The 17028-nt window shown below is 46.2% G+C and overlaps 1 long non-coding RNA gene across 1 annotated transcript; it reads left to right on the top strand.

The window, feature by feature from the left end:
* The first annotated feature begins 5838 nt into the window (after positions 1-5838).
* Positions 5839-12728, top strand: LOC106726716. Its single transcript, XR_001362801.1, has 3 exons — positions 5839-5850; positions 12318-12320; positions 12641-12728. It is a non-coding gene; the product is annotated as an uncharacterized LOC106726716 (long non-coding RNA).
* Positions 12729-17028: the final 4300 nt, after the last annotated feature.

A 17028-nucleotide genomic window follows, 5' to 3' on the forward strand; every position in this document is an offset into this window, starting at 1 on the left:
AGAGAGGAAGGGAGAGGGAGAGAGAGAAACATCAATGATGAGAGAGAATCGTTGATTGGCTGCCCCCGTACGCCCCACACTGGGGATCTAGCCCGCAACCCAGGCATATGCCCCAAACGGGAATCGAACCGTGACCTCCTGATTCATAGGTCAACATTCAACCATTGGCCATGCCGGGCTGGGCTGTGCATCTATTATTTATTCCAAAAACAAAAGCTAATGAAAAGTCTGAAAAATACAAAATAAAGGAATTTGAAAGGGAATAAAAATCTTCATCCTAAGAAATGTATGCAGTCATTTCGTCTGAGCCCTGAGCGGTTCCCTTCAAAGCCATCAAACCTCTCCCTGCCCCACGACTGTCTGGGTACGGACCAAGCTGAGTGAGAGCTAAGCACAGGGTGTCTCCTTTCGGGGCGCTGCTCTTGGTCATGTGACCCCCCCGTGTGCACACTCATCGCCCACTTCTCCAGGAGCCTTAGGGGGGGCAGTGCTGGGTCCACAGTAGTCATAGGGCAGTGATGGCGAACCTATGACACGCGTGTCAGAGGTGACACGTGAACTCATTTTTTTGGTTGATTTTTCTTTGTTAAATGGCATTTAAATATATAAAATAAATATCAAAAATATAAGTCTTTGTTTTACTATGTTTGCAAATATCAAAAAATTTCTATATGTGACATGGCACCAGAGTTAAGTTAGGGTTTTTCAAAATGCTGACAAGCTGAGCTCAAAAGGTTCGCCATCACTGTAACCTAGGTTTTCAGAGTTCCACTTTAGTTTGGAGGGTGGGGGATGTTCATACAATTGTTACCTTCTGGGTACTTTTTGTTTGTGTGTTTTAGCTGAGGAACAACACACCTCCTTGTATTAATAGTTTGTATGATGAGCATTGTCCCCGTGAGGCCTCAAGAAACACCCCCATTATAGAGATGAGAGCACAGAGGCTTAGTGATGTCACATGTCTTCTCAAGGTCATGCACGTCAGAATTGTGCACTGTCCTGGATGACATTCTGTCTCAGCTACCTGAGACTGATCTGCTCCTGACATGGATGCAAAGGGTGTGGGAACCTTGTCCATCCCTGTGTGGGGACAGTGAACATGGTAAACATGGCCTATGAAAACCACTGACCTCAAAAAAGACACTTTTGTTTCATCCTTTTACATTAAAGGGCATTTTAAGACCCTCATTGTGGAGATCCCAGATTCTGCAAAGCAGCAAATGCCTGCAGACTCCAGACTGGAGAAATGTGATCAACAGGCAAGAATATGAGCAGAGGACTCGAGAGGGAGAAAATCCATGTGGTGAGTGTAAAGTGACAGGTGACTCAGTGTCCCTGTGAGGCAATTGCCAATGAAGGAACACTGTGATTGCCTTGGACAGCCTGACGTCAGACAGGTGAAAATTTCAATGAGTGAGAAAACCCCGAGCCAGGCTGGGAGCAAGGCAGCAGCCATCATCAGAAACTGCTGTTGGCACCGTCCCTGCTACAGCCCTTTGGGTTTGGAATATGCCTGTATCTGTTACATTTTACATTTGCACATTCTTCCACCAGCAGTGGGCGTCCATCTCCAGGGGGGGTGGTACATGTTGTGATCTGAATTGTGACCCCCAATTCCATGACTTTGCAACCCCTAGAACTTCATTATGTGTCTGCATTTGAGTTTTAGTCTTTAAGCAAGTCATTAAGGTGAAGTGAAATCAGTGGTGTGGGTCTTTATCTAATCTGACCAGTGTCCTGAGAAGAGGAGGGGAGGACACATGGCAGTGCAGAGGGGAGTCCATGTGACACACAGAGAGAAGACAGCCATTACAAGCTGAGGAGCGACCCCCTCAGGAGAAACCAGCCCCGCTGACAGCACCACCTCTCACTTCTAGCCTCCGGAATTGTGAGAAAATGAATGTCTGCTGTTAACACCACCCAGTGTGGTCCTATGTTACGGCAGCCTGAGCAAGCAACCTAACACAGTCCATTCCGACACACATCAGTGTTCCGGGCAGCACTGCTGATGTGGTAGCTGAACTGCATCAGACCCATGTCCATGTGCACTGGCCAAACGACCTCCGCTATTGGACTAGGTCTGCAAGGACAGTGGAGCTGACTGCTCCACAGGATACTGGCAAGAGTAGTTTAAACAACAAAAACAGCGATAGGCAAAAGTGCTCCTGGTCTACTATGAATAAAACAATATTATTTCACTCTAATATTTCCACAAATATATGAGGAGCGTCTTTCTACTCTCCCATGTAACTGGAGGGAAGAGTGGAGGCCCGGATTCCTCTGTCATGGGGCTGAGGCACACCCTAGGGGCCATGGGAGAGCATCCAGGGTCCCCAGATTTGAGTCTTGGTTCTGGGCACTGCCAAGTTGACTCAGGTTTGTGGGTGTAGAGACCCTCAAGGCCAGTTCTCACCTGAGTCCAGCCCTGGATGGTATCTGTGGCCTGATGCACCTTCCCTGGGTCGAGGAAGGTCGAGTAGTTGAACCCGTTGACCAGCCCTTCAGTGATGTCCTGGTTGGAGCTCTACAAAGACAGAGCCCGGTACCGGGCCAGGAGGCTTCAGGAACCTTCCACCCCAATCTGCGGCTCTACCCCATGGCAGCCCTGGCAAACTGAGACAGTCTGTTAGGACACAGTGAGGATGTTCCGGCAGCCCTGCTGAACTAGCAGCAGAGGTGCAGCATGTCACGGTCAACAACCCTGAAAGGCTGCGTCCCTGAGGAAGACTGCGTCTTTTATGGGATGATATGGAGGTGAGTAGTCCACAGCTCCTGGCCCAGTGGGCCTAGGGTGGTTTGCCCTGCTCTGTGAGATGACAAATTGCAGAGAAAAGTATCCAGTACTTTGCTTCCTCCCATCTTTTTGACAAACCAACCAGTCAAGTGTGATGATGAGTGAGGCTCAGAGAAGGTCTGCGAGGACAGTGGAGCTGACTGCTCTACAGGAGACCTGGGGCGGGTAGTTGCAACAACAAAATAACAAAATCCAAATGTGCTCCTGGCCTACTGTGAGTTAAACAACATATTTTTTCTTTAAAATTCCCACAAATATGTGAGGAGTGTCTTTCCATTCTCTCGTGTAGCTGGTGGGGGCAGTGGAGGTCCAGATTGCTTTGTCATGGGACTGTGGACACGCTAGTGGAAAAGCCCTGGGAGGGCCCTGGGGGAGTTTGCAGATTGAAGTCTGGATTCTCGGCAGGCCCTGGCCATCTTGGGGTCCTGCGTGTGGAGACCACCCTGGGCCAGCTCTCACCTCAGACAGATACTGGACGGTGTCGTCAGCCTGCTTCACCTGCACCCTGACCTGGTTGGTGGTGTAGCCGGGCCCATGGGTCACCACCTCCGTGATGTCCTCCTCAGAGTTCTGCAAAGATAGAGCGGGTACTGAGCCAGGAAGTGTCAGGAACCTTCCACCACATCTGTGTTCCTGTGTAATGGCTGACCTAGCACAATCATACAGTCTATTAGGACACAGTGAGGAAGTTCCAGCAGCCCTGCTGAAGTAGCAAGAACTGATTCACGTCAAGGTCTAACAACAGTGAAAGCCTGAATCACTGAGGAAAACAACGTCCTCAATGGGATGATATGGAGATGGGTAGGGCCACAGCTCCTGACCGGGCCACATTTCAATGGTTGGCCGTGTTCTATGGGATGTGAGGTTGTAGAGAAATATATCCAATACTTTAATCCCTTCCCATTTTCTTTAAATACACAGCACTATTAAGTGGGATGATGTATAAGGTTTGGAGAAAGTCTACAAGGACAGTTGAGCTGGGATTGGTCCACAGGATACTTGGGGCAGGGAGTTAAACATTTGAAATGAGAAAAATGCAAAGATAACAAAAATGTTTTCCTATGATCCCAACAAACACACGAAGACTGCTTTTCCACCCTACCAGGGAACTGGTCGGGAGGATTGGAGGAACAGATTCCTTTGAGAGTGGGCCTGTGAAAACTTTGAGGCCCCAGATTTGAGTCTGAGTTCTGGTCCCACCCCAGTCATCTCAGGGTCCTGGGTGTGGGCAGGTTCTCACCTCAGTTTGGCAATGGATGGATTTCCTGGTCTGGTCCACTTGTCCTCTGTACCCGTTGCTGGCATCAATGAACCTGTTAACCCGCTCCTCTACGACATCATGGCTGGAGCTCTGCAAAGACAGAGCCCGCTACCGGGCCAGGAGGCATCAGGGGCCCGGGCATTACCAGCGGGGGAGATGCCCACCACCCATTCTGCTCCCCAGATCAGGCAGAGAGGGGCATCTGCAAAGACCTCCAGGCAGGGAGGGAAGAAGATGACCTAGTAAGAATCCCTGATTAACAAGTGGATAGTGGAGCTCAGTCCCCAGCATTCAGCTTCCCTTCCTATGAACCATGACCTGGGTAATGAACATGACAGAGCCTCCAGGCTTCTGACACCTACCAACCTGCTCCTGCCCAGGATGTGTGTCCCTCATCCCACGCTGTCCCTTACCACCCCCAACAAACACATACCCGGCATGAGGAGTAAGAAGTGTGGGCCTTCCCAGCTCGGACCCACTTTATGGCCTGGCTTGGATATTCCTTCCCTGGGATGCCCACAGTAACCCGACGGGTCTTCCTGCCAGAGGTTGATGGTAGTCGGCGGTGGGGCTCATTTGGATTTCTACGGCCACAGACACATATCTCACTCTGGGCTCTCTTCTGCCCAGAGCCTCGCAAGGACGGGAAACAACACAGAAACATCCTAGTCTCTTCACCCTCTCTACTCAAGTGAGCGGGAAAGGCAGTTGTCTCTAGAATGTGGGTACCTGGTTACCACGGTTCCAATTTCTGTTAAGGATCTGTCACAAAGGAAGTGAGGTCACCCCTTGAAGGTTCCATGACCTGGGCCTTCCTCCAATCAGAGTCACCCTAAGCCTCCTCTGGTTGGTGACCTCTCACCCTCTATGCCCATGTTGTCTCCATACCTGTACACCAATATCCAACACAGCTCCCCAGCTCCCTGGGAATGTACCATGCCCCCTGCTTGGGGGAGAAAGCTGCATTCATACCTCTTCTTTCTTACTAGTTCTGTGTCTTGTGGAAACCTCTGTGCCTCTAAGGGCCGGCCCAGGCTCCCAACCTGCCCAATGAGGGTGATGCTCGACACCATTTCCACAGGAAGTCAGCAGGTGTAGATGCGACAGGGCCCCTAACACCTGTAGATTGGTGTCCCATGAATCTGATACACAAAGGTAGAGGTGAACGAGTGACAAGAATGAGTGGGACACAGCATGGAACACTAGACAAAACAGGCCTGGAGTCCAGCGTGTCATCTTAGGGAAGTCACTGCTCATTTGGCCTCATTTTCAAGTCTGCACCTTTAAGGGTTTGAAATCACAGGAAATTCAGATGTTGTCACTCACTGGCCTAAAACCTCACAGTGGTCTCTGTTAAACTTAGCATCAGACCCAGTGCCTCATGTGGGTCCATGTGGTGGGAGCTTTCACAGTGGCTTTGAGTGAGTCCAGCCTCCTGGTGTGAACATCCTTGTGTGTCCGCTGAGTGCTCAGTAACTGGCTTCTGAACAACATAGAGTCATTCTCTGGTACTTTCATTCTTTTTATATATATAAATTTTATTGATTTTTTACAGAAAGGAAGGGAGAGGGATAGAGAGTTAGAAACATCAATGAGAGAGAAACATCGATCAGCTGCCTCCTGCACACCTCCTACTGGGAATGTGCCCACAACCAAGGTACATGCCCTTGACTGGAATCGAACCTGGGACCCTTCAGTCTGCAGGCTGGCGATCTATCCACTGAGTCAAACCGGTTAGGGCTGGTACTCTCATCCTTGATGTCCCTTCCTCTCCTCCTGATTTCACTTTCTCTCTGTGTCTGTGTCTCTGTCTGTCTGTCTGTCTTATCTGTGGAACAAGGAGAACAAGCACCAATGTTTTGAGCTTCCCTATGTAGAGACCCCACAGGAGAGAACTGAGAAAGTGCCCAGGCCAACAGGCAGGAACTCAGGCTCTCAGTTCAAACTGCATCCTGACAAAAACCACACGAGTGACCTTGGGAGGCAAATCTATCCCCAGTCGAGCCTCAGTGAAAACACATCTCCTGCTTCACAGACACCTTGAGGCACCTAACCAATGGTGCCCAGAGGCCTGCTCCACAGAACCTGTGTGGTGTTAATATTTGTACTTTAAGGTGCAAAGTTTGAGAGCAATGGTATTTGTGCCTCAGTTTTCCCACTGGACACTCAGCAATAATAAACAACCTATGCTCTCTGAGGTTATGGAGAGTGTTAAAAAGTTAATGTTTGAAAAATGGAGGGAACACTTGGCATATCACAAGGGGGCTGTCTACATGTTCTAAACCCACTTAAACACCTCCTTCCAGTGTCTGTAAGTGCCTAAGGGTGGGGACTAGCACCTGGACAATGGTAGGAAGCCCTGCATAACAGGATGAATAGTAGAATGAGTGCCTCTATGGAAGGCCTGGACAAGTCCCCTCTTTCCTGTCTGTGTGGATTTACTCATGGTTCGAGACCCAAACTTCTCAGGGTCCTGGGACTTCTGGAGAAAGATGGAACCTCCTGGGTGGGGGTGGAGGTGGCCCTCAGGCTCAGCCAAGCCTTCTCCAGGGAAAAGCAGGAGCACTGAGCTGAGGACAGAACCTGCCCCTGCCCTGGGCCTGGAAGCCAAGAAGGGGAGCAGACACTGCCCAGGAGGCTCAGGTGGAACAGGCAGAGGCCAGGAGGACACTCTCAGGGTCCATATCACTGGCTGCTCCTGCCGCATGGAAGGCCCTGGGCTGAGGTATTTGAATGGCTCCTTTGGATGCTAGAAATTCAACTTTTGTATAAAATTAGACATGTGCCCAGTATTGAAACCACCTGAGTGAAAGCGGCAGGGCTGTCTGAGGGGCCAGGACGAGGACCTCACACCCAGGAGCAGCTGGAGGTGTGTTCCTGGCACCAGACCTGGATGGGTATGTGGTGCTGGGAACCTGCAGCCCTGCAGGGACAACCTCAGCCTCCAAGGAAGGAGCCCACAGGGGCTGAGGGCAGGGAGCTGCCAGCCCTCCGCCTCCCCGCCACCTCTCTCCATCCCCCATAACACCACCTGCTCCCACAGTATTAGCCTCAGAAGGAGGAGGATTCTGACACCTGCTGGGACCAAGCACATGCATCTTGAGGGCACTGTGCTTGGGAAATGATCCCATCACAGGAGGACAAATATGGTGGGGGGGATGGTTACACAGCAGTGTGAATATACATCATACCAGTGAACTGTAGACGTAAAAACGACTCAGATGGTCAGTTTTGTGTGACGTGTATTTCACCTCAAATACTTTTATTGAAACTGATGACCTGGGGCTGCCCTGAAGCTGAGTCACACCAACACCCATCGGGAAGGACGTGTCCTCGACATCCCTGGGGGCTGGAGCTGAGGCAGCAGCTTCTCACCCATTTCCTCCAAGGGCACGGGAACTTCCCTGCGGTGCCCCCCAGGGCCCTGGGCTGGGCTGCATGAACCTGGGCCTGCACCTGTGCACAGGGCAGAGGGTGGAAGTCCATGAGTGGCCTGGTCAGGGACGGCTAGTTTGGGTGCTAGAGTGGGAGCTGGAGGAAACGCAAACCCGCACCCACAGCTGCAGGACTCCTGCCCCCAAGAATCACAGATGCAGCCCCAGCTCTCAGGAGACTGTGCCTCCTCCCTGGTCATTCCATGGACGGTGATGCTGGACTCCCAGCCGAGGCCTTTGGGGAAAAGCCCAGTAAGTGCTTCCTGTCCTGGGCCCCTGCTCCACTTGCTGACCTTCAGGGCCTTGGGTCAGGGAATGGTCAGGCTGTGGGACAGAGACACACCCAGTCAGATCATTCAAATGACAATTCAGCGGCCACTTCTCTCAAGTTTCTAAGTCCACAGGCACCTCGTGCCCACACCCTCCTCACACACACACTGTCACTCAACCCCAAATGGTGGCTCCTGGGAAGAGACCCTGCCACCCACCCCGCTTATCCTGACCCCATCGAACCCCGTCCATGAGTTCATCTGAAGACAGCAGGAGAGCGCATGTCCACTGTGGTGGCACTGACACAATGACGGGTTCCCTCACACAGACTGCAACGCCCATTCTGCTGGAGTTGCTGGCCCTCTGCTCTGTGGGCTGTGCAGCACCAAGTGGCTGGGCTGGGGAGGCCCCTGAAGCTCCCTGTGGCCTCTCGGAGCTGAGGACGCCTGCAGCCACGGCCACAAGAAATCCACCCCTCAGTCTTACACCTGCAGGAAACCGAATTCTGCCCACAACCGGGCTGAGATTGGAAGCATCTCCTTTCCTCCTAGACACTCAGGGGAGACCACAGTCTCAGCCAAATCCTTGGTCTCATGAGTCCCGATTCAGAGGGATCGCTTACACCATGCCCTGCTCCCGACTGCAGAAGCTGTCAGACAGTCACGAATGTGTAGTGTCACCAGGCCAGTGGGGATATGGCTCCACAGCAAGAAATGACTAAGCCACGTCCATGAAATCAGGTCCCCTCCGACCTGTGGTACCAGCAAAGGTGGAGGTGGGTGCTTCAGGGGGTCATCACCTGTTTTAAACCTTTGGAGGTTAGAAACTATCATAATCCCCCATTCTAAAATTGGGGGAAACTGGGTCTTGGAGACCCAGTGATACAGACACAGGGCCTAGAGCCCTGAATTTTATGCAAATCTGGGATCTTCCTCATCCTCTTCCTGACAGCCCAACTGTATCTCTCTGTGAATTTCCCATTTATATCCTAGACTTAGATTTCTGTGTGTGTGCTCATTTTAGACTTTAAATTGTCTTCGTAATTTTTGTGGGCTCTTTTGATATTGAAGATACTAATCTTCTATTAATATTTGCTGCAGTGTACCTATCGGTGTTCAGTTTTAAATTTGCATACAGTGGCTGTGTCAGAGTGTAACTGCTCTAAGTGTACATATTCTGAACCCTGCTCGCTGGACTAAGTGTTGGAAGCTCTCACTACTCCATCCTGCCTGCTGGTCCAAGTGTGGGAGTACAGGTCCTGATCTTGCCCTATTACACTAACTGTTAGGTCCAAGACTCTCTGCCAGGGGCTGGACCTCCTTGGTCACTGGGTGGTAGACAGGGAAACCATGAGAAGTTGTGGGTATATAAGAATGAGTCTTTATTCTGGGAGCCATCAGGCAAAGCAGTTCTTCACAACAGTTGCATATAGGTAGAAAGTCACACTCCAACTAGTTAACAAATACATCTTTCCCAAAAAGCAGTAGCAGCCTCTGAACCTACAGCCTCACCTAGTAACCCCACGCTGCCTCTAGAGCTAGTGCCTCACATAGCAGCAGTACCTGAGCTCCCTAACCTCAGTAGTCCCAGTAGCCTCTCCCTCTAGCCTCTGTCTCCTCTCTCTCTCGCCTCTAGCTACTCAGTAGTATGTATGATTCTACTGAGAGGCTTCATTCTAAATAGTGACCTTGTTGTGCACATATAATCCTTGGACACCCTGATGAAGATTCCTACTCTCAGAGTGGCCTTGGCCATCCGGCGTACTGTAGAGAGGGCCTTTCACACTCTAATTAGCCTTGAGCATCTGGTGGCTCTAGCATGGTTCCCACAGGCTGCCACACCTATGTCAACGTCCCACCTACAGAGGAAAGGCAGAGTCACAGAGGAGCTGGGACCAAGACCCACCTTTCGCTCCATTTGGAGGAAACTGGACTGGTTCAGCACCATGACGATTGCTAATCCATAGCAAATCACTGAAGAACATTTTCAACAGACAGTGGTACAAACATCTCTCAAACATCTCTTCAGCCCAGCTGGTGTGGTTCAGTGGTTGAGCTTTGATCCATGAACCAGGAGATCATAGTTCAATTCCGGTCAGGGCACATGATTGATCCCCAGAGAGGGTAATGCAGGAGGTGGTTGATCAATGGTTGATTGATGGTCCTTTCTCATCATTGATGTTTCTCTCTCTCCTTCTCTCTGAAAAAAAAATCTCTTTTCTATGTCATTTCCCTCACTAGCATGAGACTGTACATGCTGCTTTCACACATTCCCTAAAGCAGTGGTTCTCAACCTTCCTAATGCCGTGACCCTTTAGTACAGTTCCTCATGTGGTGGTGACCCCCAACTATACAATTATTTTTGTTGCTACTTCATAACTGTAATTTTGCTACTGTTATTAATCTTAATGTAAATATCTGATATGCAGGATGTATTTTCATCGTTACAAATTGAACATAATGAAAGCATAGAGATTAATAAAAAAAAACAATATGTAATTATATATGTGTTTTCCGATGGTCTTAGGTGACCCCTGTGAAAGGGGCGTTCGACCCCCAAAGGGGTCGCGACCCACAGGTTAGCAACCCACAGGATGAGAACCACTGCCCTAAAGGACTAGGAAATCAATAATAATTAAAATCAAATTCCTCTCCCCCCAAGTTATTGAAATGCCAACATAACATACATACTAGATTCTAAAAACTAAATTTCTACAAAGTTACCCACTTGGAAGGAATTTATAGCCAACTTTCTATGCTGGGTTAGGAATTCTACAGGCTTCAAAATGTTTCAGAAACAACCACAGCTTAATTCACCTTTTTCACGGGCTACCTAAGACATAAAAACATAGATGAAACAGTATGAACCAGTTCAGTTTATAAGCTCATACCAGGTCCTTTTAAATGGACAAAGTCACTTTATACTGTAGACTAAAACACTCCTCACAAGAAATAAATGGAAGCACAGCGGAGTCCCTGTGTACAGTAGTTGCAGAGCTCATGGTGATGCAAAAACCCCATCCAGTTAAATTGCTCCTGAAAGTCCCTGCACATGACTGATGAGGTGGTAGCTGGTGCTTAAGTCCCCTGAGTGACACATGTGATGGGATGAGCTCCAATCCCACCCACAGCACTTGAGCTCAGGAAGCCTTGTGTACCTGAGAGAGAAACAGAGAAATGAGCAAGTTCAACCATTCAAGGGCCTTCCTGCTCAGAACTTTATCCCACTGTCAACTGTCAAAGGCGACTGGGGCCCATTGAGGGACCTGCTCCCCTACTGTCCTGCCCACACTACACAGATGAATAAATTTGCCTTAGAGAAATGAAAGGACGGTGTACGACCATCCATGGAAGAACTGTGGGCTCTCTGGTTTGCCACGAGGCCCACAATATATACCACATCTTTCAAGCTATTAGACTATGGAGACATATAACTACTATCACAGACCCACACCCACTGGCTCAATACTTCACATGATGTTCAGCTAATCCAAGTTTCTGGTGTTCCCTTTAAAAAGTCACCACTTGGCAAGGTCCCTTAATTAGAATCCACATTCACAAGGTGGTCTCTGTCTCTAGGAGAGAGGGAAAACCCTGGGTATAAATTGTCCATTACCTGGCCCATAACCTTTAGAACCTGAGGTCTGGCTTTGTTTAGTTTCACAATACATGTAGCTGACATCCGATTTGAGCTTGTTTTTCTTCTTTAAAAAAGGTGTGTTTTGTTGTTTTTTTTGCTGGTTGTCACCAATCACTAGCCAATAGTAAGCTTTTCTGGTGTTGCTCAGTAATGCACCATATGGTGTTCCCTTTTTAGCTTTTCACTTGCTTTATCCACTTTTAGCATCCCCCATCCCTGGCAGCCACTAATCTGTCCTCTGTGTCTATGAGGTTACTTGGTTTTTTAATTCCACATATAAGCCAGATCACATGGTATTTGTCTTTCTCTGTCCAACTTAATTCACTTAGCATCATGCCTTAGAAGACCATCTATGTTGTTGCAAATGTGAAGCTTTCATTCTTTTTGATGACTGGATTCAAGGCCTGGTGCATGAATTTGTGCACGGAGCAGGGTCCAGCCCACCTGTCCCTATAAGGGCCCATCGGGCCGATTCGGCCGAGGGAGGGGCTGCAGGTGGTTAGCTGACCAGCCCTGCCCCCGATCGGGGTGTTGGGAGCCCATTAGGGGCCTGCCAGAGGTGGGCAGGGGTCGATCAGGGCCGGGATCAAGCTGGTTGGCTGCCGCAGTATGCGTCATAGCCACTGGTTGTTCTGGTCATTCACCGTTCAGGTCACTGGGCTTTTAGATATATAGAACATACTCTACACTCTACAGTATATATGTACCACATCCTCTTTATCGAATTATCTGTTGATGGACACTTACGTTGCTTCCATATCTGTACTATTCTACGTAATGTTGCAAGAAACACAGAGGTACACATATCCTCTTGAATTAGTGTTTTGGGTTTCTTCAAGTAATCATAAGTGAAATTGCAGGGTCATATACTAGTTCTAGTTTTAATTTTTTTGAGGGACTTCCATACTATTTTCCATAGTGGGTGCACCAATTTACAATCCTACCAACAGTGCACAAGGGTTCCTTTTTTTTCCCCACATCCTCACCAATACTTGTTACTTCTTGTCTTTTTGATAACAGCCATTTTGGCAGTGGGAAGCGATATATTCTGGTTCTGAATTGTACTATTTCCCCCTTGATTAGTGACGTAGAGCATCATCCAAAATTTAATTTTAAATGCTACTGAATAAGCAGCACTATATGTAAAATGGAAATACTACCATTCTTATTCCTCAAGAAATAAACTTATATTACACAAAAATATCAATTATTTTACTTGTAAATACAAGCTTAAAAAAAAAGATCCAGAGTCACTGAGAACACTTTGGAACCAGAGCCCAAAATGAGGGCTCAGCTGGGATATTTATATTTTGCTAGTTATCTATGCATATTCCCAAAGCAGCCTCAACCCACCTTGATCCCACAAACCTTCATATCATCCTACACACAACATTACCTCCTCACCATTTGTCTTTTTCTCTGTTTTACCTTTAGTTCAGAGCACGCAGCACATCCTGATTTCGCATTATGCATGTGCTGGCTGGCTTGACTCTTTCATGCAAACATGCCATCATGACAAGCTCTTTGGATTGAGCACTGCGTTTCTAGTGCCTGGCCCATAGGAGGCACTTAATACATACGTGATAAAGGAGCCAGGGAATGAGTCTACAAATCTCATGAGATGCCAATTGAAACTCCAAGGAAATTCAATCAAGTGATTCAAAATTCATACATACTAAAATTTAGAATATGTGCAACTTTTGAAACTAATTTTATTTGCAGGAATTGATTCAAAACGAATTGAATAAATGTTTAGAGGTACCTATACAATGATGATCATCATAGAATTGCTCATAAAGCAGAAAACAAAATAATTTCACATCCATTAACTACAGCCAAATGATATGATTTATGATGGAGCAGGACAAAAGATACTAGAAGGTATAATATTCCAGAAATATTTTTATATTAATAGAATACGTTATCAAAGAGTGATATAACATAAAATGGTTTATAAATATAGGTAAGTATATATTTATATATACAGTGAGCATATCTGAAAGGATACATATAAAAATATGTATAATGATTTCCAACATAGTGTGTGAATGATCGCTTATTTTAAACTTTTCTCTTTTCCACCTATACCCATGAAATATTTGTGCAATAAGAAAAATCTACTTTTTTTGAAAAAGAAAAAATTGTACCTAGTCCAATTGCTTTATTGTAAAGGTGAAGAAATTGGTCTCAAGATATAAATTATGGATGTATTTGAGTAGTGAAGGTGGGAATAAATATGTGTGTCCAGTATAATCCTCTGGAAAGGAGCACCGGGGTTGGTTTTGCCTAAAAGTGGGCAGTTGTTTTAATTTTTTTCTGAACCAAATTGTATTTATAAAAATAAATCCATGCCTACAATCAAATTGCATTGTGGCAAGACACTGGGTCAGAAGCAGATACACTCAACTAATTGTATCACAGAACATTAATGCAATAAAATTCAGACACACAAATATCTCAGGTTTGTTCCCTTCTTCACCCTCACACATGTTTTCTCGAGTATTCCGCTTTATTCATTTCTCAGCACAGTCTTAGGACACTCAATTGCCTGGCTCTCTGCTGACGATTTATATTTATTTCTATTTCCACTCCATTCCATGTCATCTTGTCCATTCTTTAAGCTTCTTGCTATGCTGTTTTCTTTATGTTTTTCTCCTCTTTTAAATCACGTACTAACATAGCTGAAGAAAAAGATTTATATTAAAGTCATGAAAAAAGTCACAACTTCCTAAATTGTTTTGGTTCTCATAGTTTTTTCTGGTTTTCATGTAGAATTTCATTGCTGGCCATTACACATATCCAGGAAAATATAAGGTATTTGCTGTGTTACCCTTAAAAAGAATATTTTGTATTTCCTGACATCATTAAACTTTTAGCTAAAACTTAAGAGTTTCCAAAATGAGAGATTTTGTACCCAAACATGTTTTCCATGAGGTCAAAGGCCATAAAAATGAGCTCATGTTAAAAATCATTTCCACTTCTGCTGTCAATCATTCAATGACTTCCGTTTGTCTCAAAATAAAAGTCTGAGTGTTCCACTGGCAAGACCATATGTAACTGCAGGACAGAGTTGCACCTGTGAGTTCCCAGGAGCCACAACTCAGGTGTCCCTCCCAGTGTCAGGAGCCCCAGGAGTTGCTACCCAGCAAGGTCTGGGGAGGACCAGGGAGCCATGGACACAGGTTCTGTGCACTGACCAGCACGGAGAGTCCACCCCTGCCCTCGCTCAACACCTGCTTGGCCTCACCTCTCATTCTCGCTGAGCTGCTCCAGGGCCCAGAACTAGGCCCTGAATTGCTCCTCAGGGTCTATTTGATATTTCTGGGCAGCCTCCTGCGGAAACACTATCTCCTCCATTAATTTCTGCTCCTGGGGCCAGAGGGAAGGAGAGGATGCAGACACTGCCTGAGTTGGGGTGAGGAGTGGGTCAGGTGACCTGTCCTGAGTCTGCACATATGGGCACTGTCTTTCCCCCTAATTCCATCCAGGCCCTTCCTGTGCTCAGAGACGGGCATTCACTTTCCTCCAGGAAGGTATCCTTGATGCCACACCCTACCCCCAGCCACCAAGTGGAGGGGTCTCCCACTTCTGTTACCAAACTCTCCCAATAAATGGAAGATGCAGGGATGGAGCCCAGGAGTGTGCTGGCCAGGGCATCTATGATTGTCACTCCTTTCTGCTGCCCCGAAGGAGGGCCCACCACTGCTCACCTTCTTCTTTTTTTCTAAGTGGATCTGATTCCCCTGGAAGGCAGACAGCCAAAGTCCATCAGAAAGAGGCTCCTGGTGCTCACTTCGGCAGCACATAAACTAAAATTGGAACGATACAGAGAAGATTAGCATGGCACCTGCACATGGATGACACGCAAAATCATGAAACGTTCCATATTTTTATGAGAAGAAGAAATAGGGAGAGAAACCTAGCCATACAGAATTAGAATGGCAATAAATAAGTACCTATCAATAATAACCGATATGGATCAAATGCTCCAATCAAAAGGCATAAGGTAGCTGAATGGATACAAAAACATGACCCAACTATATGCTGTCTACAAGAGCCCCATCTCAGAACAAAAGACACACACAAGATGAGAATGAAGGGATGGAATCCATTTTTCCATGCAAATGGAAAACAAAAAAATGCTAGAGTTGCAACACTCATATCCAACAAAATAGACTTTATAATAATGAAAGTCACAAGAGACAAAAAAGGTCACTACATAAGAGTAAAGGTATCGATCCAATAAGAGGATATAACCCTGGTAAACATATAAGCACCCAATATAGGAGCACCTACGTATATAAAAAAAAATACTTCTAGAGAACTTTAACCGAGAGATCGACAACAATACAGTCATAGTAGGGGACTTTAACACACCTCTCACTTCACTGGAAAGTTGTTCCAGACAAAAACTTCATAACGAAACAGAAACTCTAAAGGACACATTGGATCAGGGGGATTTAATTGACATTTATAGAACATTTTACCCCAACGCAGGAGACTATACATTCTTCTCAGGTGCACATGAATCATTCACAAAGATAGACCACATGTTAGGACACAAAACAATTCTCTACAAGTTCAAGGACAGTGAAATCATATCCGGCATCTTTTCAGATCACAGTGGAATGAAATTAGAAATCAACTACAGGAGTAACACCCCAAAACATTCAAACGCATGGAGGCTAAAAAGCATATTAAACAATGAATGGGTTACCAAGGAGATCAAGAAAGGACTAAAAAACTTCCTGGAAACAAATGAAAATGAACACACAACAATCCAAAATCTCTGGGACACAGTAAAAGCAGTCCTGAGATGGAAGTTCGTAGCACTACAGGCATACCTTTAAAAAAAAGCAAACAAACAAGAAATATCAGCAACAAACTATTTAACCCTACAACTTAAAGAACTAGAAAGAGAACAACAAGAAAGTCCTTAAAAGTAAGTAGAAGGAAGAAAATAATAAAGACTAGAGCAGTAACAAATAACATAGAGACTAAAAAATAAAAAAATAAAAATCAATGAAACCAAGAGCTGGTTTTTTGAAAAGATAAACAAAATTGAAAAACCATTAGCCAGACTCATCAAGAAAAAAAGAGAGAGGACCCAAATAAACAAATTCAGAAACAAGAGTGGAGAAGTAACCACTGACACCACAGAAATACAACAGATTTCCAGAAAATACTATGAACAACTAAACTATATGCCAACAGCTGGGCAATGTGGGTGAAATAGACAAATCCCTAGAAAAATGCAATCTCCCAAAACTGAATCAGGAAGAATCAAAAACCTGAAGAGGCCAATAACAACTGATGAAATGGAAGCAGTATTCAAAAATCTCCCTCCAATCAAAAGCCCAGGTCCGGACAGCTACACAGGGGAGTTTTTCCAAACATTCAAAGAAAAACTAACACCTATACTCCTCAAAGTATTTCGGAAAATTCAAGAGGAAGGAACTCTTTTTATGAAGCCAGCATTATTCTAATTCCAAAAGCAGATAGAGACACTACAAAGAAAGAGAATTACAAGCCAATATTCCTGATGAACATAGATGCTAAAATCCTCCTCAACAAATATTAGCAAATCTCGTATCTAGCAATATATTACAAAGATCATACATCATGATTAA

This window comes from Myotis brandtii, unplaced genomic scaffold (genome assembly GCF_000412655.1).
Source record: "Myotis brandtii unplaced genomic scaffold, ASM41265v1 scaffold3063, whole genome shotgun sequence".
Classification (NCBI taxonomy): Eukaryota; Metazoa; Chordata; class Mammalia; order Chiroptera; family Vespertilionidae; genus Myotis; species Myotis brandtii.